General features: G+C 36.5%; 1 long non-coding RNA gene across 2 annotated transcripts in view; it reads left to right on the forward strand.

Annotated features, from left to right (window-relative positions):
• The window catches only part of LOC125156761 (uncharacterized), a 123,853-nt gene that overhangs the window by 72,777 nt on the left and 25,820 nt on the right, over positions 1-25,256 (forward strand). Inside the window, exons 6-7 of one of the 2 annotated variants that reach the window (XR_007148760.1) lie at positions 4,746-4,784; positions 6,210-6,259. This is a non-coding gene — a long non-coding RNA (uncharacterized LOC125156761). Of the gene's footprint in view, positions 1-4,745; positions 4,785-6,209; positions 6,260-25,256 lie in introns of those variants that run through there. The other variant, XR_007148761.1, reaches the window with a different exon arrangement.

The following is a 25,256-nucleotide window of genomic DNA, read 5'->3' on the forward strand; positions in this document are numbered from 1 at the left end:
ATAAATATGAAAACATATGGTCACATCTATAATTACCTTATTCTACAATAGAGATGTTGAGAAGTAGACCCCCTTGAAATAAAACTATGACACCACACATGAATTTAGTAAGGGAAGTACAAATCGAATGCCTTGAGAATTCAGAAGAAATGGATTATTAACATTATTTTTTGACACTAATAAAGTCATGCTACTTGTAAGAATGTGATATAAGGTGTCTAGCTAGGCTGAAAGTTCTTTGAGGACAGAACTGGCTATATGTATCTCTTCATGGACAAAACTACTTCTTGCCCACAGTAAGCTATAACTGAGTAATGAAATGGAGGTGATATTCTGGCGTGAGAGAATTCAAAATGGCACGGCACTTTTTGAGCAAATGTTCTGAGAAGGATCAAATGTTCCTGAGAAGGAAACCAAATTTAAGTAGAGATCATCAGAATAAAATACATGAGCATGCAAGATGAAACCCTGCCCCTCACATCTGATGCCCCCAAATAAATAAGTAATCCCAGAATACCAAGACTATAACAATCTCTTCATTTTCCTGTCAATTGCTATCTTCTGTCACCAATTCCCAAGACCTAAGACAATAGGAAATAGTCACATCCAAGAGCTGGACCTCCTGTACCTATATGTGCCATGGTTAAATTCTAAGAGTACTGAGTATCCACCTCACCTTTGATAACTTTCTGTCCTACACTACTTTTGCTACATATCTGATGACTAAACTCTACTTTGCTCTCACTTGAAACAACTCTAATCCTGAAATTAAACTCCATAGAGCCTCCTTTCTAACTTTCTAGCTTGTACTCCAACCACACTGGTTTTTAGATCATTTTGGAAAGCTTTAATCGATTGATTGCCGTACCAGATAAAATTTATTGAATGTTTTGTATGTACTGAACCCTATGGATAGCATTTGCTCATGGTTTTCCCCTCATGCTAAACTCATAAATTCCCAATTTTAAATCATTCCAAATACCTGCCTTTTCCACATCTGCATGCAGCCTATCTAACACCGTTGGGGAACTAACCCAATAGTGTAAACTGTTGCCACTTGTTTTCATGAGGAACTCTGCTGGGAGAACCCAACTCTTCATCCTCATTCATTCAGTTTTCTTTTCTCCACAACAACTGTTTCAAATATCTTCTGTTTTCAAAGTCTGTGTTCTTCCTTTGATTTTCAGAATTAAAAAAAAGCATTTCTTTCAACTTTTCCGATGAAATGGAAGCTGTCCGGTAGGACCTCCCTCAACTTCTCATCATAAAAATCTACAGTTCAGGTCTCTGCACCATTCTTTCTCCCTTCCCTCCTGCTACAGTGGAGAAAGGACTCATTCTCCTACCAGAGACAGTTCTTCCAGCTACACTCGTGTCCATGGACTGTCATGATTCATCCATCGTTCTCTCCCTTGCATGACTCTGGTCCCTTCCCATTTTACTCCCACTCATGTGCCCTGTGGCCTCTCCCACACCCTCATTACACACAATTTAAACTGTCTTTCTGGATCTGTTCTTATCCACTCAAACACCTTGCAGTTAATTGTCTGCTTCTACCCCTCCTTCAAAGTCATATTTTGCAAATAGTTTTGTACATTCCTTATCCATTTTTTTCTTCCTTTGACATCAGTCTTTTATCTGTTATACCACCACCTTCTTCCAAATCACCATTGGCCTTACTATCTCTAAATTCAATAGGTAATTAGTACTATCTTGCCTCTAAATCACATTTTCATAATATATTAATAACTCATTATTGGCCTTACTGTCTCTAAATTCAATAGGTAATTATTATGGTCTCACCTCTAAATCACATTTTCATAATAGATTAATTACTCAAGTGATATATGTAAAAAGTAATGCAATTGTCCAAGATTAATTTTATGCAGATTAGCTTTCAAAAAAGAATATGACCTCCTACAAAACTCCATAGAAATAGGTCACATCTCAGTGCTTAAGGCAACCAAACTTAACTAACCTCAAGATTTGGACCCCTGCCTCTTAACTATGCCATGGAAGGAGCCGTTGTTTCCGTAAGCAAGGATGCGGATATGGTGAATTCTGCAACCAGCTTGCTAGACAATTAGCTGCAACAGCAAGTCGTGGACCCCAACCCTTAATTAGATCATGGAAGGGCCAGTGACTACTGGCCCAAATTGCAATCAATTAGCTTTCAGGCTAGAGCTGGGATGAGGATTCTACCAGATCATATTTCTATTGTATCCCCTGAGTAACCAGGTGAGGGGCTGAGGTTTGCTTGTTCCTGCAACTAAAAAGTCACATAGCCCAAGTTATTAAGGCACCTCACCTGGAGTCTGATGAGCAACCTTAATGGAGCTCTATGTGCTGCATAAGAATAAGTGGGAACTGGGGACCTGCTTGCTGGCTACTCATCTGGTCTTGGCAGTTTTCTCCATTGAATACTGCTGTGGTAGGTAGGGAGAATGTATGCCTTGGTAATTTGCTTTTATTTTCAGGGTAATTGGTAGACATTTTTCTTTTAAAATTTAAACAAAATTTATATAATAAAACTATTAAGTTATTTTTCATCATCTCAGATTTCATTCATTGTCTCCAAAGTAACCATTATTAACGTATTGGTTAATTAATATATACTTTTCCTATGGATGCAGAATATACAAATGTAAGAAAGCAAATATATAGGGACAGGAAGATAGAGATTGAAAGAGAAATGCAAAAGAATATCTGTGGAAAAGTACATGCAGTCATTTACATTTATTATTCTGCAAATTGCCTTTTTCGTCATCATTTGGAAATCTTTCCCTGCCAATATTCATACCTCTGCCTCATTCTTTCTGGCAGAAGCTTATTATCTGCAATATAGACAAATCATAATTAGATTAGCTATTCCTCATACTGATTGACTCTATTGAATTCCAGTTGTGCATTATTATAAACAAATCTGTAGTGGACATCCTTATAGATTCTTCTTTATAAATACTTTTGATTACTCTACTGAAGCATAGGAATGGTAAGGAATGATTATATTACTATATTACATAAGAATGTTATTTCGGTTGAACATTAGACTTCAGCTCAGGTCATTATCTTGCGATTTGTGGGTTCGTGGGTTCATCGGTTCATGGGCTGGAGCCCTGTGTTGGGCTCTGTGCTGACAGCTCAGAGCCTGGAGCCTGCTTCACATTCCATGTCTCCTTCCCTCTCTGCCCCTCCCCTGCTCACACTCTGTCTGTCTCTCTCTCAAAGTAAATGACCATTAAAAAATTTTTTTTAAATGTTATTTTTTGATGATCAGTCTGGCGTGAACATGAAATAACACCACGGAGAAGTACCAAAGTGAAAGAGATTTATTATATTCACAAGTCCTAGAATAGAGAGGCACAGCCTGCTGTTCAGGAGGCCATGTAGGAGGTGCTCCAGGAAGTGGGCTTAACCAAGCAGGTGGGGAGCTGAGAGATCGCAGATCCACGGGCAAGTGTCTTTGTTAAGAGTCAGGGTAGAGTACACAGAAAAGGCATGAGGGGATTTCACTGGTGTGTTTAAACATCACCAGGTCATTGTCAGGGGTGGGGCAAGAAGGAAGACTTGACAGGGGCCAGTCTTATCACAGTGGTGCACCAAGTCACCTGGGTGGGGTGCTCACACAACTTGGTTGTGGGGATGTGGAGGCATCAGGAAAATACAAAGTTTTCAAAATTTACAGTGTGGTGTGTGTAAGAATATAAGCTCCATGAAGACAGACACCTTTTATGTTTTATTCTGCTATATCCTCAATGCCTACACGTGTTCAATAACTAGTATGTAGGTGCTCAATAAATGTTAAACAGAGGACTATCTATAGGTTGATCTGTACATGTGGGCCAATAGCCTTCCAAGAAGCTCTATCAGTTTAGTGTCTGTCAATTACATATGAAAATATGTTTCCTCACACTCATGTTAACGCTGGGTATTATAAATATATGTATATTTTTAGTTCTTCCTAATCTAATGGGAAAAAAACCAGAAATCTATTACTTTAATAATGAACTTGCTACTTAATGAAGTGATTTACAGGCTTTTAAAATATTTATTGACCATTATGGTGCCTGGCAGCCCAGTGAGTTAAGCATCCAACTCTTGGTTTTGGCGTAGGTCATGACCTCACAGTTTCCTGAAATGGAGCCCTGCATCGGGCTCTGCGCTGAGAGCATGGAGCCTGCTTGGGATTCTCTCTCTCTCCCTCTCTCTCTCGCTCTCTGCCCTTCCCCTGCTCATGCTCTCTCTCTCTCTCAAAATAAATAAATTTAAAAAAAATAAAATATTTATTGGCCATTACAGGCTTTTCAATAAATTTTCTGTTTTATTTATCTATTTTTAATGTTTATTTTTTGAGAGAGAGAGAGAAAGAGAAAGAGAGACAGAGCATGAGCAGGGTGAGGCAGAGAGAGAGAGGGAAACACAGAATGTAAAGCAGGCTCCAGGCTCTGAGCTGTCAGCACAGAGCCCGAAGTGGGGCTCAAATTCATGAACTGTGAGATCATGACCTGAGCTGAAGTCAGACACTTAACTGACTGAGCCACCCAAGTGCCCAAGTTTTCTATGTCTGATTGTTGTCTTTCCTCATTGATAGAAATTCAATGCAAATTCTGGAGAGTAATAATTTTTCCAATAGACAATACATTTATTTTTCATAAACTTTTAGTTGTATTGTTCAGTGTAAGGGCGTTTAAAATGTCATAAAATAAAATTCATTAATATTCTTTGTGTTGGTTTCTGTCTTTTAGGTGTTACTTAAGAAGGCCTTTTGTACTTCCTCAGATTGTGTAAGCATTTTCTCCTAATATTTTGTTAATTAAAATATTTACTTTGTCCTCCAAATATACTCATATCTGAAAGAATTGGGCGAATAAAGTCTTCAACTACAGTTAATAAATGTCAACTTCTATTTGTATTTGGAACATTTATTTCTTTATACACTTTAGGATTTTTTTTTTTTTTTTTGGTTTAAGAATTTTTCTTTTTTCTGTCATATTGATTCTTTTTCCCTATTTTTAAGGCTCTTAAATTCTGAAACTCTTATAAGAGAATGGTAGACCTCCTGGAGTTCACACTCTTCCTCCCACCCCCAAATACTTTCTACAAGTATTTCCTTTTATTTTTTCTATATTCTGAATATTTCCTTAATTTATAATTTATTGATTTTTTTGACATTGTTTTTCTCATTAAGCCCATATACTTGGTTTCTTAAAATTTTACAATTTAACAACCTTAAATTTTCAAAGACTGTCTTGTCTTTTACTTAACCATTTGAGAAAACAGCTCACCATTATTATTTTATAAAGTATCTTGAATTTCTCTGAAGACATGAACTCAAATTCATCTGTTTTCTGAATAATCTGTTTTCTGTGAGATCAAGTATTTTGGATGTTTATTCAATACTTATCTTTTGTGAAACATATTTTCCTCAGTCATCTAGAGATATCTGTGTGTCATTGATACCCTTGGGAGTTGAATGTACTTAACAGCCATGGGTCCTTGTAGTGATGCAGTTTATTTTCTAAAAGGTCACTGTCAAAATGTAGGTGATGATTCTGAGAACTGTGCGTTTGTCTGGGTGTGCATTACTGGCTGACTTTATTTTAGAGTGTATAGATTTGCAGGTAGATGCTGCAGAAAATTTTAGTATATTTCTCTTGTTGGAAGTATATACTTCTCTTCCTTCTTTGGGGAGTTGTGGCAATCCAGTGCTAATGCAAGTTCTGCTTTGTTTCTTTGGGTTTTTTTTCTTTTTTTTTAAATTTCTTTTTAACATTTATTTTTGAGAGATAGAGTGAGACAGAGCATGAGTGGGGAAGGGCAGAAAGAGAGAGGACACAGAATTTGAAGCAGGCTCCAGGCTCTGAACTGTCAGCACAGAGCCCTACGAGGGGCTCAAACTCATGGACCTCGAGGTCATGACCTGAGCCAAAGTCGGCTGCCCAACCCACTGAGCCACCCCCGGCGCTCCAACTATGTTTTGTTTCTTTTCCCAAACTCTCATTCTCATTAGGTAGTCGGCATTTTTCCTCAGCACAAAGAACACTTATTTTTTAACGTCATACAGTTACTTTTTTCTCTGTTGAAATGGGGCTCCCAGATGCAGCTCAATATGTCTCCCACACCACCATCAATGGCTGCTTTTTAAGAATGCAAGTTCGTTGGGGAATCTGGCTGGTTCAATTGGTTGAACATCCGACTCTTGATTTCAGCTTACATCATGATCTCACGGTAGTGGAATAGAGCTCCGCACTGGGCGCTGTGCTGGTAAGAGGAGACCACTTGGGATTCTCTCTCTCCCTCTTTCTCTGTCCCTCCCCCATTCTCTCTTTCACTCTCTCTCTCTAAAAAATAAATGAATAAACATTAAAAATTTTAAATAATGCCATTTAATTAACTAATAACACTAATTGTATTTGTTTTCTATTGCTATGTAACAAATTGCCAAAAATTTAGTGGTTTACAGCAAAAAATCCTTTACTATCTCACAGTACTATCGGTCAGAAGTCCAGGAATGGCATAGCTGCGTTCTTTGCTCAGGTTGTCACAAAACTGCCAACTGAGATGTTAGCTAGGGCTACGGTTTTGTCTGAGGTTCTGGGTTCTCTGCCAAACTTATTCACAATATTGGCACAAGTGAATTCCTGTGGTTTTAGGACTGAGGTACCCAGTCCCTTGTGGCTCATTAGCTACATACTTCTTTTGGCCCCCTGAGGCCACTTGCATTCATTTCCAGAGTCTTCTCCATCTTCAAGACCAGCAGTAGAGAATCTCCCTCAAGTTAAATCCTTATCATGCTTCAAATCTCTCTGATTTCTCTTGCCTCCACCTTTTAGCCTGGCTTTTAAGAGCTAATCTCATTAAATAAGGCCCACTAAAGACAGACTCTCATTTGATTATACACCTTCATTGCCCTTGCCAAAATCCCTTTTCCAGTATAATGCAACATAATCATAAGAATGATATTCCCTCATGTAATTGGCTATGCCCACACTCATGATGAGTATATAGGCAGGCTATAATGGGTACTAGGATTCTCCCCACAATATTTGACTTTATATTTTGCAGTTATAGCTCCACAGGGTCAATGGAGGTAACATGATATAGTTAAATACCAAATGGATCACAACATATTAGATAAATTTGTTTTCTGAGTTATGTCAGATAAAAACAAAATGATCAACAATACTATGTTTTGAGTCCAACTCAAAGGAGTCAACATTTTTCAGAGTTCACATAGTGTCCCCCAAATGTGACTAAATTTCAATAAATTGTGGTGGTAAATGTGGTGACAAAGAGGAGTTCTCTTTGTCTTGATTTCTAATTTATTAGGGTCTCTGATTTATCCAGAGAGAATACTGTGTGTAACCTCCATCAGCCTGTATCTCAGCATGCCTCTTGCTGGGGTTCTGAGTCTCCTGGGGACAGTGGCCTCTTTTTGCCCTGCTGTTGATCAGACCTCTGCAGTCATGGACCTGTGGCAGGGCTTAGGCTGCTATATTACCACTGCTCTGGCCTTACAGGAAATATTGCTTTTTTCTCACTACTTTCTTTTAAAAAATGTTCTCAAATACTTGTTTGAATTTTCTACCATTTGTCTGAAACCAGAGTATAACATGTAGCAAGTTTCTTTTCTGAGAATGTGAGGGCCAGGAAAACGAATTGCAATTTTAAGTAACCATCTTCTAGTCCTGGCTGTTCTTGTAACCCACAGATTTAGGCTCATGGTCATTCATCCTTACCATTCCTATTTCTAATCTGCTTCTATTCAATAAATTCCAGCTTCCTTCAAGCACCAGGAATGCTTTTAATCATCTCCAAGCCTGACAAAGGAAGGGCTATTCTTTCCTCCTCCCCTAGTCTAAAGCTTCCTTTTTTTCCTTATTACTTTCTTCTCCATGACCAGCTTCTTTCCAGGAAAGTTGGCAGTGTTAATAATATATTACCACTGAATTCTGGGGCAGAATTCAGAAACATTACAGTATTTTAAGTAAAGATTTAATATTGAAATTCATGTCTTACAAGATCTCTGGATGGAGTGGTATAATGACAGTCAGAGTGCAGCTACATGTGTTTAAGAGTGTAACACATCCCAGGCACCTGGGTGGCTCAGTTGGTTAAGCATCCAACTCTTGACTTTGGCTCAGGTCATGATCTCACAGTTTGTGGGATCTGAGTCCCACGTCAGGCTCTGTGCTGACAGTGCGGAACCTGCTTGGGATTTTCTCTCCTTCTCTCTCTGCCCTTCCCCCACTCATGCTCGCTCTCTCTCTCTCTCTCTCTCTCAAAATAAATAAGTAAACTTAAAAAAAAAAAGAGTTTAACACATCCACTAAATTCCAGAAGTTAGAACATTTTTCCTGCTGCTATTACTATTGCTGATAAAATGCCTTTTAACATTCACAAAACTGGTGGCTAGATACAGGAATACTGAGATGGACTACCACAACTTTCTCTAAATGTTCATGTCACCATGACTGTCCTTGCCAGAAGAAAAAAACAAGAAGTTGGCTATAGTAGACAGAATTCTAAGATGGTTCCCAAGATTCCAGCCCCATGTTGTATAATCCTTGTAATCCCCACCTCTTGAGTGTGAGTGAGACTTTTAAATATGATAGAATATCTCCTGACTATGTTATGTTATACGGCCAAATAGATTTACAGATGTAATTAAGACCCCCAGTGAGTTAACTTTGAGTTAGTTAATCAAAGGAAGATTATCCTGGGTGGGTCTAACCTAATCAGGTGAGCTCTTAAAAAATGTCAGAGGGATTCACAGAAGTGCTGCCCTGTTGTTGTACTTGAAGGTATAAACAGCCATGTTGTAAATTGTTGTGGAGAGGGTGGGATAGCAGAAAGCCTCTAGGAGCTAACGACAGCCCTTAGTTGATAGCTGGCACGAAAGCAAGGACGTCAGTATTAAAACCACAAGGAACTAAATTTGGTCAATGTACAGTGAGCTTCAGATAAGAGGGTATCTCCCTTTGACACCCTGATTATATCCCACTTCAACACTGTGAGAGGACTCAGCTAATCTATATCCTAATCAGTACCCATGGAAACTGTGAGATAATAAATTTATGTTGTTTTATGCTGCTCAATTTTTTGGTAATTTGTTATACAACAATAACAACTAATACAATACCTTTTGTCTCATTTGTGTTTTACAAATATGTGCCTGTGCACCTATATGGTGGAACCCTAGTGGTGAGGGAATCTGGACTATGTAGCTTTTGGCTCCTTTGCCCCTGTGGCATTGGAAAATACGTAAAAAGGAAAGGGAATGGAGGTCAAGGAACAATAGACAATATCCTGCATATATAATATCTAAATATTTCAAAGGAAGCCCTGGTTTTTAAATTACATGTGTGGTTATGTCTAGTTGCCTCAATAGCATATAAGAATCCAAAATCAGTTATTCTGCATGTTTTGTTTTAAATTAGTTAAAATAGTTAAAACTAATGCCACGTCTAAGGCATTAGTAGTGTTATCTAGGTTCAGTTTTATCTAACCTGATCCATTCCTTCCTCCAATGTAAAGAGGATAAGTGTTCTAGAACTTTTTTGGTGTCTAAGGATCTGATAAAAATACATCCATACACTTTCAAGATAAATAATGGTTTGCCTCTGCATGCAGTTGGGATATTTAGAAAATAAACAGGTCTCTATGTTCTACATGATCACCTACATGTTCACCAAAAGAGAGAAATCCTTAGAATTGCAGCTCCTCTATATTTCTCTCCCCCCTCTCCTCTTTCTTTGTCTTTTTTTTGGTTTTCATTTTTGTTCTTGTTTCTTTGTGATCGCTGGTTTACATTTGCAAAACAAGGACTCATTTTGTGGATTTGCTAGAAAATCTGAACTTTTTTTTTTTTTAATCTTGGACAGTTTCTGAGGGTTGAGAATTTGGGTGCAGTTTAGCTGGCAGTTCTAGTTCATGGTATCTCATGGGACTACAGTGGACCTGTCAACCAAGGCTGCAACTTCTGGATACTTGACTAGAACTAGAGAATCTGCCTCCAAGATCACTTATATGGCTATTGGCAGGGGCACTAGTTCACATGCAGCACTTCTCCATAGTGCTGCTCATGATATGGTTTTCCAAGCATGAATCATCTGAGAAATTGAGAGAGAGAGAGAGAGAGAGAGAGAGAGCGCTAAAGAGAGTGCATGTGCCTGAGAGAGTGCAGAAGAACCATCAGAGCAGAAACCTTTGTGTCTCTTCTATTACCTAATCTTGGAGGTGGCATGCTATCACTTCTGCTATATTTTATTGGTCATAAGTCAGTCACTATGTCCAGCTTCAATGGGAGGATATTACACAAGGGCATAAATACTAGGGAGTAAGTAACACTGAGGGTCATCTGAGAGGCTGCTTCCCAACATGGCATTTTTTAAATTATTTTTTATTTTTTTAATTTAATTTTTATTTTTTTTTTTAATTTACATCCAAATTAGGTAGCATAGAGTGCAACAATGATTTCAGGAGTAGATTCCTTAGTTCCCCTTACCCATTTAGCCCATCCCCCCTCCCACAACCCCTCCAGCAACCCTCAGTTTGTTCTCCATATTTATAAGTCTCTTCTGTTTTGTCCCCCTCCCTGTTTTTATATTATTTTTGTTGCCTTTCCCTTATGTTCATCTGTTTTGTCTCTTAAAGTCCTCATATGAGTGAAGTCATATGATTTTTGTCTTTCTCTGACTAATTTCACTTAGCATAATACCCTCCAGTTCCAGTTCCATGTAGTTGCAAATGGCAAGATTTCATGCTTTTTGATTGCCGAGTAATACTCCATTGTATATATATACCACTCTTCTTTATCCATTCATCCATCGATGGACATTTGGGCTCTTTCCATACTTTGGCTATTGTTGATAGTGCTGCTATAAACATGGGGGTACATGTGTCCCTTCGAAACAGCACACCTGTATCCCCTGGGTAAATGCCTCGTAGTGCAATTGCTGGGTCATAGGGTAGTTCTATTTTTAGTTTTTTTGAGGAACATCCATACTGTTTTCCAGAGTAGCTGCACCAGCTTGCATTCCCACAACATGGCATTCTTAATAAAAACTAACCAGGAAATCAAAAGAGAGTAAACGAAGAGTAGCCACGGCAGAGTTGAATTTCTAGCCTGATTTCATATGGTAAAATCTGAGTTTTATCATGTCCTTCCTTTATGTCTACCAAACATAAATGTGGCAAGATGGCTATTTGTGCCCAAATTTCCATTTCTCCATGTTACAAAGTTAATTAAACTCTGGATTTTTGCTAGCTATCTGTCTGCCCAAAATACAGATCATACTTCCCAATCTCTCTTGGAACTAGATACAGCATCTGCTGTGAATAAAAAAACTGTGGACAACTTTGAGTCGTGCTCTCGTTATTTCCCTTCTCTCTCTCTCTTAATGATTGAAATGTGGACATGGAAGTGAGCCATCTTGGATCATGTGGGTGAGAAAAATTCTCCAGAGATATATCACAAAGCAACAGAGGAAGAACTGATCCTGTGGAGATGCCATGCTAGTCTTGGATTGTTTATCTACAGATCTTTAGATGAGAAATAAACAACTGCCTTTGTGTTTAAACCAAAATTATCTCTGCTAACAGAATAGCCAAACTCATATTCTAACTGCATATTTTTTCAAACTTTTTGAACCACTGCCCTTAGTTAAAAATACATTTTAAATTGCAACTAGTATATATACAACTATAAAACTCATCAAGAGTTCTTACAAAAGTACAACTGTCTTTGGTATGTGCACTCTGATATTTTCCATTCTACTGTACTGAATTCTATTCTATTCTATTCTATTCTATTCTATTCCTCTATTCTATTCTTTTCTTCCATGCTATTGAGAGAAATATTGCTGAACACTACTAAATCAATTTCAGGATTCACTAATGGATCATAATTTTTAGTCTAAGAAACACTGTCCAAACTGTTTTAATAAGATAAAAATGATGTATACGTGTGATATGTTCTATTACAGAACTTCCCACCCCCATTCTGCCAACCTCACTCTCCTGCTTAAATAAAATGAGAAGTAGAAACTTTAAGTTATTATTAGTTCTTTTTTTAAAAAATTTTTTTTTAACGTTTATTTATTTTTGAGACAGAGAGAGACAGAGCATGAATGGGGGAGGGGCAGAGAGAGGGGGAGACACAGAATCGGAAGCAGGCTCCAGGCTCTGAGCCATCAGCCCAGAGCCCAACGCGGGGCTCGAACTCATGGACCATGAGATCGTGACCTGAGCTGAAGTCGGACACTTAACCGACTGAGCCACCCAGGTGCCCCAAGTTATTATTAGTTCTTATATGTTCAATTTATTAGCAGTTTATCATGACTTCAATTCCAGTTCAAGTTTTTAAGAAATTTTTCCTTATATTACTGAAGGAATACTGAGTGCCTTATGTTACTAGGTTTTGTGCTAGACAAATAAGAAATTATTTCCCTCAAAGAGTGATAGTCAGTTGACAGAGACCAACATGTAAACAGATTAATTAAAATACAATATGATTATTACTATTGTAGCTGAGACACAGTGGTGATGGGCTGATGAAACAGCAAAACTTCATGTTTGTAGCCAAAGAAAGTATTGACAGTAAAACATCTGAAATATCACAGATGCAAGGTTGGAGGAATCTTCACTTCCTTCTGGAATTTGTTCCTTCCCTACTAAACAGCCTGGAACAGAACACTTTTAAATTTTAGGACTGAAAACAAACAAACAAACAAACAAACAAACAAACAAAACAACCATTTGAGTTAGAAGCCCAAATTCAAACTCCTTTTCTTGTACACAAGAATGAAAGATATTCTCAGGATGAAAAACTGTGTACATTAAGACTATGTGATGAATGTTATAAAACTAGCGTTTCAGTAGTGGTTTTTGCCCATGTTTATTGAGACTTAGTACAGTGTAAAAACATTTATAGCTTTAATACTCAAAATCCCTTTGTCCCTTCCAATATCTTTGACATTTTAAAGTGACTGATCTATCACTTTTTTTTTTTTCAAACTAAAATCTTAGAAATGTGCTTACTTGTCTACTTTGTATTAACCTACTCTAACTGGAAGAATTTCCTTATCTTAAAAGTGGCAGGAATGTGCTCTTGTAACAAAAATCTTAGGGGCAAGACAAGGTTCAGAGAGAATGAGACTATTTCTTATTTGGATGGAAAGTGTTGTGGACAGTTGATGCCAATCTCAGATTCAGAGTTGAAAGGTATAGTAAGAATTCAGATGAGCTTAAGCTCAAGAAATAAAGGGACATCAGTATGTTGTGAAGAGAAAGGGAAAGACGGACAGTGTAAAACTTTGAATTTCTGCTTGTTCTGTATTAACCACAGTTCCTTTTAGCATGTATCTCCTTGGAAATGGAACCACAGCACATTTGGAATATCTTATATAGGATGGCAGAGAACAGGCTATTTAACTAGTGGCCAAGAACAACCTGATGTTCTGAGCTACAAATTGAAAGTGAAGGTTACTTTCTTGTAGACTTTATCTTAAAGCAGTAAAACGGGTAACTGCAGCTACAACTGAAAGTATTGATTTTGTAATTTCAGCAAATTAAGAACAAGACAGAAAACCTATTAAACCTTTCCACTGATTGCCAGGGTACTTTTTGGTGATTCTGAGGTTGACATTAAAATTACACACACCTATCTCTTGAAAGTAAAACATACACATTATATAGAAGATGATAAATGAAATGTTAGTATGTTTTAAATGTGAAACTTGCAAAGCCTGATACTATAAATGTCAAACAGCATAACTAATTTTTGTACATTTTCATAAATTAGGGTTAAAGTTAGATGTACCTTTATTATGCTTTAATAAATTAAACTTTTTACAGAACCAGAAGATATTTTTTAAGTAGAGAAACTCCAATAATAACATTACATGTCAGAACATTGTAAGTAATGACTATGTAAGAAATAGATTACAAAGACTACTGAATAAGTATCAAATTATATTTTTTGTGTCCAAGAGCAGAACAAACCTATTTTAAAGTTTTGTGGAACATGTGAAACTTTTAAAATGTAATTCTAAGATTCTTCAAACGAATATATTAAAATTTACATTAATCGTAATGCCAAAGAAGAAACTGGTTATAAAAAATTTGATAACATGATAGAAAATAAAATTCAGGAATTTTTTTCAGTGAAATAAATTGAATTAAATTTATATCTTCCTTTCATATTCACTCTACCTCAAATATCATATTTTCTTAGTAAGTAGATAAATTAGAGAAAATAATACTTTAAAAACTTGGGAGGTAGCTTTTGTCTACAATTAAGGAAAATCACAACAAAAAACTCATAAACTGTAAGAAAAATTAACAAATTAGGGCAGTCCAGGCTTAGTTAATTCAGTGATTCAACCATGCATTTTTAAAAAAATTTGTTCTTTTTAAACTTTCTATTTTTCCTTCTGCAGTGTGTAATTTTTGTCCTAATGATTGCAAGACAGTATTTATGTTCACATACAAACACAAAAATGTTCATCAAAAGAAAAGGATCATTTCTTTCTTCACATCTCCTTTTAAGAGCAAGGTAACTTTTCTCAGGCGCTGTCTAGATTATTTTCTTTCCTGCCTCACTGAACAAAATTTCATACAAGTTTTATGATTTCACTAATCTCTGGTAAAGTAAGTGGAAAAATCAAAATTAGCTTAGAGTTTTAATCACAACTAATTAACACAGGTTTTGGATGAGGATTTTCCCTACACGTATATGACTCTATATGGTATAGATTTCTGAACCAAGTCAGGGCCAGGAAGAAGGAGGATTGATTTGGAGTAGTCAACCACAATGCCTGCCACTGGGGTTGTGTTTCAATAAACTGAACACACACATAGATAATATACAATAAGTTGGGAAGTTATCTACGGTTTCAGTAGTGCAATCTACACTTCATAATCGTAAAAATAAAAGCTGAAAGAAAATTCTCTGAACTATCTGAAGAAATGCAGATAAAACTCCATCTACCAAAAAGTGAATAGAAATAATATGGTGCATAATATCTTATGCAGTTATTTGAATGCTATTTGAAGCATGAGGAAAAATAGTATTTCGAATATTGTTAATTAACTAATTAATTAATTTGAGTGAGAGAGAGAGCACATGTGTGCAAGTAGGGGAGGGGTAGCAGGAAAGGGAGAGAATCTTAAGCAGGCTCCAAGCCCAGCAGGGAGCCTGACACAGGACTTGATCTCATGACTGTGAGATCATGACCTGAATCGAAATCAAGAGTCAGAAGCTTAACTGACTGAGCCACTCAGGCACCCTGCAAGTAATTTTAGATCACTTATAAAAAGATCTAAATAAGTCACTGGAACATGTGTTTCACAGTTTGTTTGTTTGTTTTTAACTCAAACACTTGGCTTCCTCTTACTGCTCTTATTTTAAGTCTGCCATATTTTCAGTTCCTCAAAAGTTTGTAATCATACCATCAGTTATACTGATATTTGATCTAAGGATGCTTGATTCTAAGGATGTTTGATTCTATTGCTACACAGAAAATTTTTTTCACCAGTGTCAAGAGAGTCCATTTACATTTTTTTTAAGTTTACTTATTCATTTTTGAGAGAGAGACAGAGAGAGTGAGTGGGGGAGGAGCAGAGAGAGAGAATCCCAAGCAGACTCCACAGTGTCAGCATAGAGACTGATGTGGGGCTCAAACTCACAAACTATGAGATCATCACCTGTGTTGGTCTCATGCCCAAGAGTTGGATGCTTAACAGACTAAATCACCCAGGTGCCTCTTCAGTGTTAGACTGTTTTGCAAAAGGAATGGCATAACCAGTTAAGTCACCCTCTCTATAGTGAAGGTCAAACAGCATTAGAATGTATGTTTACAACGAAACCCCAGATGCATGAGCTCTATCTCCATTAACTCATATTTCATGCATAGACATTTATCTACCATTTACCATGTAGCTAGCACTGGAATAAACATTTTGAAAGATACAAAGATGAATCAAATAATCATTTTCCTTTTATAAAGAGATAAGTCTACTGAAGGAAGTAAGATATGTTCAGCAATAAAGTAGAGGAAGTCTGTAGTTCCAGAAGAGAAGAACAGAGAAGGGAAGTTAAGGAAAGAGAAGTTTAAGTCCTGGTAGAAAATCAGGAACTGATCTATAGAAACAGATATACTATTTCCATATCTGGCTTACAGTCAGCATTTCTCTGCTTCTTCATTCCATTTAAGCAATTCTCTGTAATGAGAGGGAATAAAGCAAGGGATTTAAGAACACGATATGAAGTAAGACTACCTCACTAGGTGGGAAAATATCCAAAAGAATATCAGTGTATAGGTAGGCAAAAAGACAGACAAGTACACACCCCACAACATAAAAAGTAGAAATATTTTAAAGAAGTAGAAGTATTTTCCAAAATCCCTTTTATTCTAGTCCAAGGAATTGCTTACAAATGTTGGATTTACAAGTTATATGATTATTGTCAGTAGAGATGAATTTATTATCAAGTACTTTCCCAGAATTCCATGTTACTAATGGTATGCAAAGTCTTAGATCATCAAAAAAAAAAAAGCTTTTAGCATCAAAATGTTATCTAAATAGAATTATTTTTAATGATGAATTTTTGTGAAATAGTAGTTGGAACCCCCAACTGCATTTTGTACGATTATCAGCTAATAAATTCAACCTGAAAATAGCCTTAGATATCTGATTGGACAAATATTTTGTTATGTGCCCTTGATACAGCTATGATAAAAGGTAAGGTTATTATACTTGTAGATTCTTATACTGAATAATATAACTTCTGATCTACTCAAGTGAAATCTTACTCAAAGAAATTTCTATAATACACAGTATAGTGTAAAGAAAGAATATAAAATAATATCATCCACAAACATAGGAAAGAGAAGAAAATTAGAATATAGTATCAATAAAATGTTTCTGAAACATTCATATCAAAAGATTTCTCATAATCAGAGACATAAATACAGCCCAAATGGCACCTAATGTCCATATGTTCAGCAAGTTATTTAAGTTGAGGAAATACGTTTGAGACATTCAGACAAGACTGAATTTATTTTGACATTGAAAAGTGCACAAGAAGTCTCCATTTTTCATGAGACAATATGAGAAACTAAATCATTGGCTGACAGAAGATATTTTGACAGCCTAACTAATCAGTGTTTCATCTATATTACTAAACATAACACTTTCAAGGCACTGCAGAATGTAAATTGTGATCACTGACCCAAAGGGGCAAAGTACTCCATTCAAGCCCTGTGCTGGTCTCTGTCAGATTGTTGCTAATCTGCACAAGAAACTTGTGTCGGTCATCTTTTCCCCAACCTGCAGCATCACATAGTTGTTACATCGAACTAAAACCAGATAAAGTCAGGAATGAAAAGATAAAAAAATAAAATCAAACTCTCATTTTTATGTCCAGATTATTTGATGAATTTGGATGCATTTTAAGTATGCAAGTATTTCTAATTAAGAAAAAACCCACCTGTTTCTAGACAGACTAGCATATACAGTGGTAATTTAAGGTCACGCCATAAAATGAAAAGTTCTCCAGATAGACTCATTTTGGCCTAGATGGCAAATATGTGTATCAATAGTACACTCTCCAATGTCCATGACAGATATTGCTAAATAATCAGAGTGGAGTTTCCAGCTGAAACTAAATACATCTTCAGAATTGAATATAATACTCAATATAACACTCCAGGCATCCATTACTCTTCTCTTACATTGTTTGAAGTTTGTCATACTAAAATCATGTCAAATACTAGTTCTATGAGTGCCTGAATAATTGTTTTAATGAATCTGATAGTGATCTTTTTTATATTTTGAATGTTAAAAACTTTCTATTTACATTTGCAAGTTACTTCTAGTAGGCTATTTGTTAGAGTGAGAAAATGATTAAAACTTGCAAAAAAATAAAGATCTTATTTGGGGAATGCACAAATTGAGTGAATTAAAATGACTTAATTGTATATATATCTATATATATCTTATAATTTAAAAATAATATATTTATAAGAAAACAGTAAAGATACAGAGATTAACCATAGGAGCAAACTTAAATAACCTATTCCAAGTATTCATTATTTGGCATGGCATGAAAGCAAGTTAATTATTCTTTCTTGGTGTGAGATCACACTATTAAATCATGAATCTAAGTTAACAAACATATCTGGAGACTTAAAACAGCTACTAGGACCCACTGGACAGCATAAGGGCTTGTAGATCTTTCGCAGAATCTCTTCTCACTGTTGTTCAGTAGCTCTGCACCCATCTTTAGACTATCTCCGTAATTTACAAGTGTACAATGCAGATAGACGTAACTGGCAACTGGTCCACTCTCCCAAATGGTCCCCTAGTTCACAGAGCAAAGTTGTTATGGTAGGTGGAAGTAAAGTGGAAGCTCCTAGAAATGCCACCCCTACCCCTACCTGTTAGCTTCTCTCTCCTCCTACACAATACCACACCAATACTAAGCCAAAAGTACTTTCCTAAGGGAATTATTGGTATTAGTACTACCATCACAAACCAAAGATGCCAAAGATGATGATACCTACCCAATGTCCATTTAATTCTCCTTTGGGTCAGTACAAAAACCAGATGGGTCTTAGGAATGATTGCAGATTATCATAAACTTTAAGAAGGTCGTGATTTCGACTGAGGTTGCCATTTAAGATATAGTATTTATGTTTTTATCACTGAGCAAACAACATAGCCTCTGTCACCTTGTTTGTAGCTGTTGACTTGAAAACAGTTTTCTTTACCCATACTAATAAGGATAATCAGAAGTAAATCGCTTTCACCTGGGTGGGAGAGTAGTACGTCTTCACTGGTTTAAATTACACTTATAGCAACTCTATATTTGGTCATAATATAATTGGTAGGAATACTGAACCTTTTGATATTTCACAAAACTCCACGCTGGTCCATTCTTTTTGTGAAAATATGCTAACTGGACTTGAGAAGCAAGAACTAATAAGTAAAGCACGGGGTGCCTGGGTGGCTCAGTCAGTTATAGTACTGACTCTTGGTTTCAGCTCAGGTCATGATCTCGTGATTCATGGGTTCAAGCCCTGCATCGGGCTGTGTGCTGACAGTGCGAAGCCTGCTTGGGATTCTCTCTCTCCCTCTATCTCTGCCCTCCCTGCTCTCTTTCTCTCAAAATAAATAAATAAACTTTAAAAAATGTTTTAAAAAGCACAAGCATGCTAGAGGATGAGATATTAAGTCAGGAGAACCCCCAAGCTCCTGCCACAGTAAAATTCAGTTTAGTTTTCTGGAGCTTATTGAAGTAAACCTTCCAAATGTAAAGGCAAGTTGCTGCCCTTTGTAGTGTCCACCATAAACAAAGAGCACAGTGCATGTTTTGAATTTTGGAAGCCATATGTACCACATCTGGGTATACTGTTCTGATTTTTTTTTCTTAGTAACATATAAGTCTTCCAGATTGGAGTGGGATGCATAAAAAAAGGGAGCTCTTCAAGTCCAGGCTGCTCTGTAAATTGCTTGAGACTTACGTTTTACGACCAATGTTACCTCGTGCGTCTTTTGCAGTTAGGGATGCTTTCTGGAGTTACGGGTGAGCTCCAATAAGAGAAACATGGGATCCATAACTTGGGGCAATGCAGTATCATCCTCTGTCAACAATTATTCTCCATTTGAGAAGAAGTTCCTGGCTACTGGACCCTGTGAAAGATTAAACATCTAATTATAGGACATCTAGTGACTATTAAATCCAGTTACCTATCACAAACTCAATGTTTTCTGAATTGTGATCATATGTGAGAGATCTACTGGGTTCAACTAGATCCAGAAGATATAAATAAATTTTACTTGTAGTTGAGTCAGACACTCATAGTACCTTTCCTTCTGGCTTTGTTACTCATTTCTCTGAACTCTCCTTTACCTTTTGGGTAGTTTCTATGACCAGTTAACAAAAGAAAATTTTTGGAAGTCTGGTTTAGAAATGGATCTGCATGTTATGTTGGTACTGCCAGACCTAGGCATCTACTGTCCATATTCTCCAACAGCTCAACCCAGGGTAACTCTAAAAGATAATTGTGAAGGTAAATCTTTCTAGTGGGCAGAACTTATAACAGTAAATTTGAGGGTGGGGGGTTTTCCTATAGGGTGTGGTATATGCTTTATACTAAAAACAAATATATGTGGTGCTATTTTTACCATAACTGTAATACAAAGGGCTGGAAACCAAGGAATTTTACTATTGCATGTTACAACCCACTCACAGAGTGATTCTTCATATTTCCCCAGCCTTGGACTTGGAAGGTAGAGAGAAGCCCTTGTTTCCAAAGGAAGAAGTTTCCACCAAGGAACAAAACCATGATGCCATTAAATTGGAAGCTGAGGTTGCTCCTGGGTCATTTATGGCTGCCCATGCCTATAAATCAATAAAGAAAGTTACTAATTTGGCCCGTGTAATTCAACCTGATTCTTTACTTATTAACATTGCCAGAAAATGGGCTAACTCAATATTGAATGGACAACTGAGAATCTAGAACTTTTAGAAATAAAAATTTGGGGTCACTCCACCAGGTAAAAAACATAGATGAATCAAAGTTTGGGAGAAGTTAAGGGAAACATGGATGGAAAGAAGTTTTTTGTTTTTTGTTTTTTTTTTTCAATGTTTATTTATTTTTGGGACAGAGAGAGACAGAGCATGAACGGGGGAGGGGCAGAGAGGAAAGAAGTTTTAATACCCCTGACCAGCTGGAGAAGTAAAGACTGTAGCAGTTATGCCAATTTTATGCCAAAGGTATATAATTTTTAAATTTTTTTAAACTTATTTATTTTGAGAGAGAGCACAAGCAGGGTAGGTAGGGGCAGAGAGAGAGAGAGAGGGGAGAGAGAGAATCCTAAGCAGTTTCTGCCCCATCAGTGCAGAGCCCGATATGGGACTCGAGTCCATGAACTGATATCATGACCTGATCCAAAACCGAGTCAGACACTTAACTGACTGAGCCACTCAGGTGCCCCCCAAAAGGTATATAATTTTTAAAGTCAGAGAAATTTTATTTAATTTTTTAATTTTTAATTTTATTTATTTATTTTCTTGAGAGAGAAAGGGACAGCAGAGAGGGGGAGGGGCAGAGAGAGAGAGAGAGAGAGAGAGAATCCCAAGCAGGTTCCACACTGTCTGCACAGAGCCTGATGCAGGGCTCACACCTACGTAACCATGAAATCATGACCTGACCCGGAACCAAGAGTTGGACACTTAGCCATCTGAGCCACCCAGGTGCCCCTAAAGTCAGAGGGAGTTTGCAATCTAAATTTAAAAATAAAAGAACTGAATGTAAGTAATTTAAAATGAACTAATGATGGTCATGTAACTAGTTAATGGCAGAACCACATTTACTGACCTGCTGGGCCTGTGTCCTTTGCACCACATTATGCCATAGCACCCTTAATAGCCACAGTCCAGGGAAGATGAGAGAAAGGCTCTGTAGTGCCTGGGGCCAGGGCTGGAGCACTCATCATCTGGTCTAGAGACAGTTCTCCATTGAGTGTTTCCCCAGTGTGAGATGCCAAGAGCAGTGTGAGCATCTCACCTGAACTGCTTTTCTTAGACTCAAGCTTGAGAAGGAAATCTGGGAATGCATTAATAAGCACAGCAGATTTTCATCTCATCTGAATTTCCGTATCTAGGATAATAAGAACTTCATAATTCTCCCCAAGGATATTCCTAGCTTATTTGTTCACTATTTTCTTTTATCATTTGAGTGCTTATGCTAGTGGTTTTCCTCAACTGAAGATTATTATACAAGAGAAATGATGTCTTTAGCAGCAACTTTTAAGTAAACATTTTTTTTAGTTTAAAAAAGAATGTTTTTTGTTTATTCATTTATTATTATTATTTTTTTAGATTCCACGTATGTGTGAAATCATACAATATTTGTCTTTCTCAGTCTGACTTATTTCATTTAGCATTATACCCTCTAGGTACTCAAATGAAATAAAAGGAAAAAGAAAAAAATCACTACGGTAAAAGTCTAGAATTTAATTAAAGTAACATCTATGTTTTTTGCCTTATAACAAAAAAGAAGAATGTTGTTACCACTCAGCTCCTTTTCCTCCTTTTTTAAACTCAGAATTATAGAGTATATACTAAGACTATAATTTCAAACATAAGAAACTATCATTTCTTTTTATCTTTTTATATTCTTGTAATGGCTTTGTAATAACATATAGACTCATCATAGATTAACCAGTGGGCTGTTATTAGATAGTTAATGTTTTGATAATTTTATGACTATAAAAACCACCACAATAAGCATATTTGCATCTGGATCTTTATACACATTAATAAGTAGCACTTTAGGAGAAAATCTTCAAGGTAAATCACTAGGTAAAGGAGTATATATCATTTTTAAAATGCTTGCACTAATATATGGAATCATATCAATAAATTATATCTATACAATATTAAAATACCTATTCAGTGATATAACTTGTCTCCCTATTAATTTCTTCTTTTATGTCCTTTAGCAATGCCCTGTAATTCTTTTTTATGTAAACTTTTGCATATTTCTTAAGTTTTTCATAACTCTGCCATATTTTTGTTGCTATTCTGAATAGATTTTCTCTTTTATTATATGCTCAAATTAGTTACTGCTTGCATAAAAAAAGCTATTGATTTTTACATATGTATTTGAAAACAGATACCTTTTTGAACTGTTTTATTAGAATATTAAAATATTTTTACTAGAATACAGTACTTTTATTCCAGTATGATTTGAAAATTGTATTTTAGATCTCAGGGGTCTTGAATATCTAATGTTTTATAAAACTACATTTTATAAAAAATGTAGGGGTGCCTGGGTGGCTCAGTCAGTTGGGCAACCGACTGCAGCTCAGGTCATGATCTCACAGGTCGTGAGTTCAAGCCCTGCGTCAGGCTCTGTGCTGATAACTTGGAGCCTGGAGCCTGCTTCAGATTCTGTGTCTCTCTCTTTCTCTCCCCTCTCCCACTCACACTCTGTCTCTCTCTCTCTCAAAAATAAAATAAACATTAAAAAAAACTAAAACATGTAAAAAATAATAAAAATAACTCACCTAGTTATAAAATTCTTGGGTCACAATATTTCCCTCAGATTCTGGTTTAATCTCATTTTGGTCAGATATTATTCTCAAGTCTGCTCTTGAAAGGTTACTTAATACTCACAAAACTCCTATACAATTTCCTGATTTGAATGGACTTCATTTAGCATCGCTTGGCCCCCTTGTGATGATTTTTTCTCCTGCCCCAATCATTTGATGATTCAATCACTGTGACTTCCAAACCCTGCATCTAGGGTACTTCCCATTACTTTTTGACAAGCTCAGTTTTTTTAGGAAAACGTTCTTCCTAGGTGTTGAACATTTGGAAACTTCCTCTGGTTGCTTTGGAGATTTGTACTTGTGACATGAGGTATAATGGTTCAGTTTCTGTTACAGCTATAGACTGCTGGGTTTCTGGGACTTGAGACACAAGGGGATGTAGGGGAAACTTTCCAGTTTTTTTTTTCCAGTTTATTTATTTATTCTGAGAGAGAGAGAGAGAGAGAGAGCACTGCAGGGGCAGAGAGGGAGAGAGAGAATCCTAAATAGACTCTGCACTGCCAGCGTGGAGCCCTATGCAGAGCTCAAACCCACCAACCATGAGATCATGACCTGAGCCAAAACCAAGAATCAGATGTTTAACCGACTGTGCCACCTAGGTGCTCCAGAAACCTTCTGGTTTTTTAACCTAAACGATTTTGTGGATGTTCCGTGAGGCAAAACTTTAATAGATTTTTCTCCATCTAGTGAAGTCTCCATTTTACTTTAAGGCAGATAGAAATTTCCAATATTCTTGTATAAGGCTGTCTGACAGTGAGATTTCTGCTTTTTCAGTCTGTCTGTGTATGAATTTTAGTGGAAAGTGAAAAACAATATTAAAAATTGCTAGGCAGGGGCGCCAAGGTGGCTCAGTTGGTTGAAAATCCGACTTCGGCTCAGGTCATGATCTCACAGCTCCTGAGTTCAAGCCCCCTGTCAGGGTCTGTGCTGACAGTTCAGAGCCTGGAGCCTGCTTTGGATTCTGTGTGTCTTTCTCTCTCTGCCCCTAACCCAATTACATTGTTTCTGTCTCAAAAAATAAATAAACATTAAAAAAAATTTTTTTTAATTGCTAGGCAGATGCCATTTTCTTTTCTTTTTTTTTTTTTAATTTTTAAGTTTATTTTTAAGAGAAAGAAAGAGTGAGCGGGGAGGGGCAGAGAGAGAAGGAGAGAGAGAATCTCAAGCAGGCTCCACACTGTCAGCATGTAGCCCAACTCGGGGCTCGAATTCACAAACCGTGACATCATGACCTGAGCCGAAACCGAGTCGGATACTTAACTGACTGAGCCACCCAGGTGCCCCAAGAATTTCCCCTTAAATAGTAGATACTTGCAGAATTACATAATTTTGATTTCTGTAAAAAAAAGGTGTGGAAATACCTTAAAATTCAAATTTATTACTAGAATAAAAGTATTAGAATTATTACAAATATGCCCTGAAAATTATAATATAAAACTTGACAGCTTATCAAAACTGCTTCAAATTTTGTCAACTTCTATAACTACTTGTAAAATTTCTCTAAATTTTTAGAGACTCAGTATTTGAAACTCTTCCTATTTTGACCTTTTCTTTCTTTCTACTTCTTTTATTTTCTTTGTTTTGTTCCCCAACTGCTCAAATAATCTCTGTACACATTCACTAGACATGCAACATATAATTCTTAGGCATCAATTTACATTTTAGTGACTTTTCTATTTGTTTTATGTTTTTGCTATATCTTACTTGTGAATCCTTTTAAAGTCTTCTAACCTATCCACCTCCCTGGGTAGTTTTTAGATAATATAGTTGGCTTTGCTGAATCTGTCAGAAAAGACAATTGCTTAAAAATATGTCTTTGTCAAATTCTTAGCTTCTGACATCAAGTATACATTGCTACACCCCTAAAAAAATTGCTACACTATTGTTTTCTCCTCGCATGTAATCCCATGATTTAAATTTGAACTTTTAACCTGATACAATAGAAGCTGAATTAAAAAGTTAATTACAAAAACAGGTTTCATAATTGTGTGTTTATTTCTACTATTTAAATTTATTCTAAAGCATCAGGCATCTATGTGATTACAAAATTAAAGGACAGGAAATTGAACAGATTTTCAGAACTGGCACATTTTTACAAGTGTGATATGTACAGTACACTTTTCTGAGCGGAA

Source organism: Prionailurus viverrinus, chromosome F2 (assembly GCF_022837055.1).
Source record: "Prionailurus viverrinus isolate Anna chromosome F2, UM_Priviv_1.0, whole genome shotgun sequence".
Classification (NCBI taxonomy): Eukaryota; Metazoa; Chordata; class Mammalia; order Carnivora; family Felidae; genus Prionailurus; species Prionailurus viverrinus.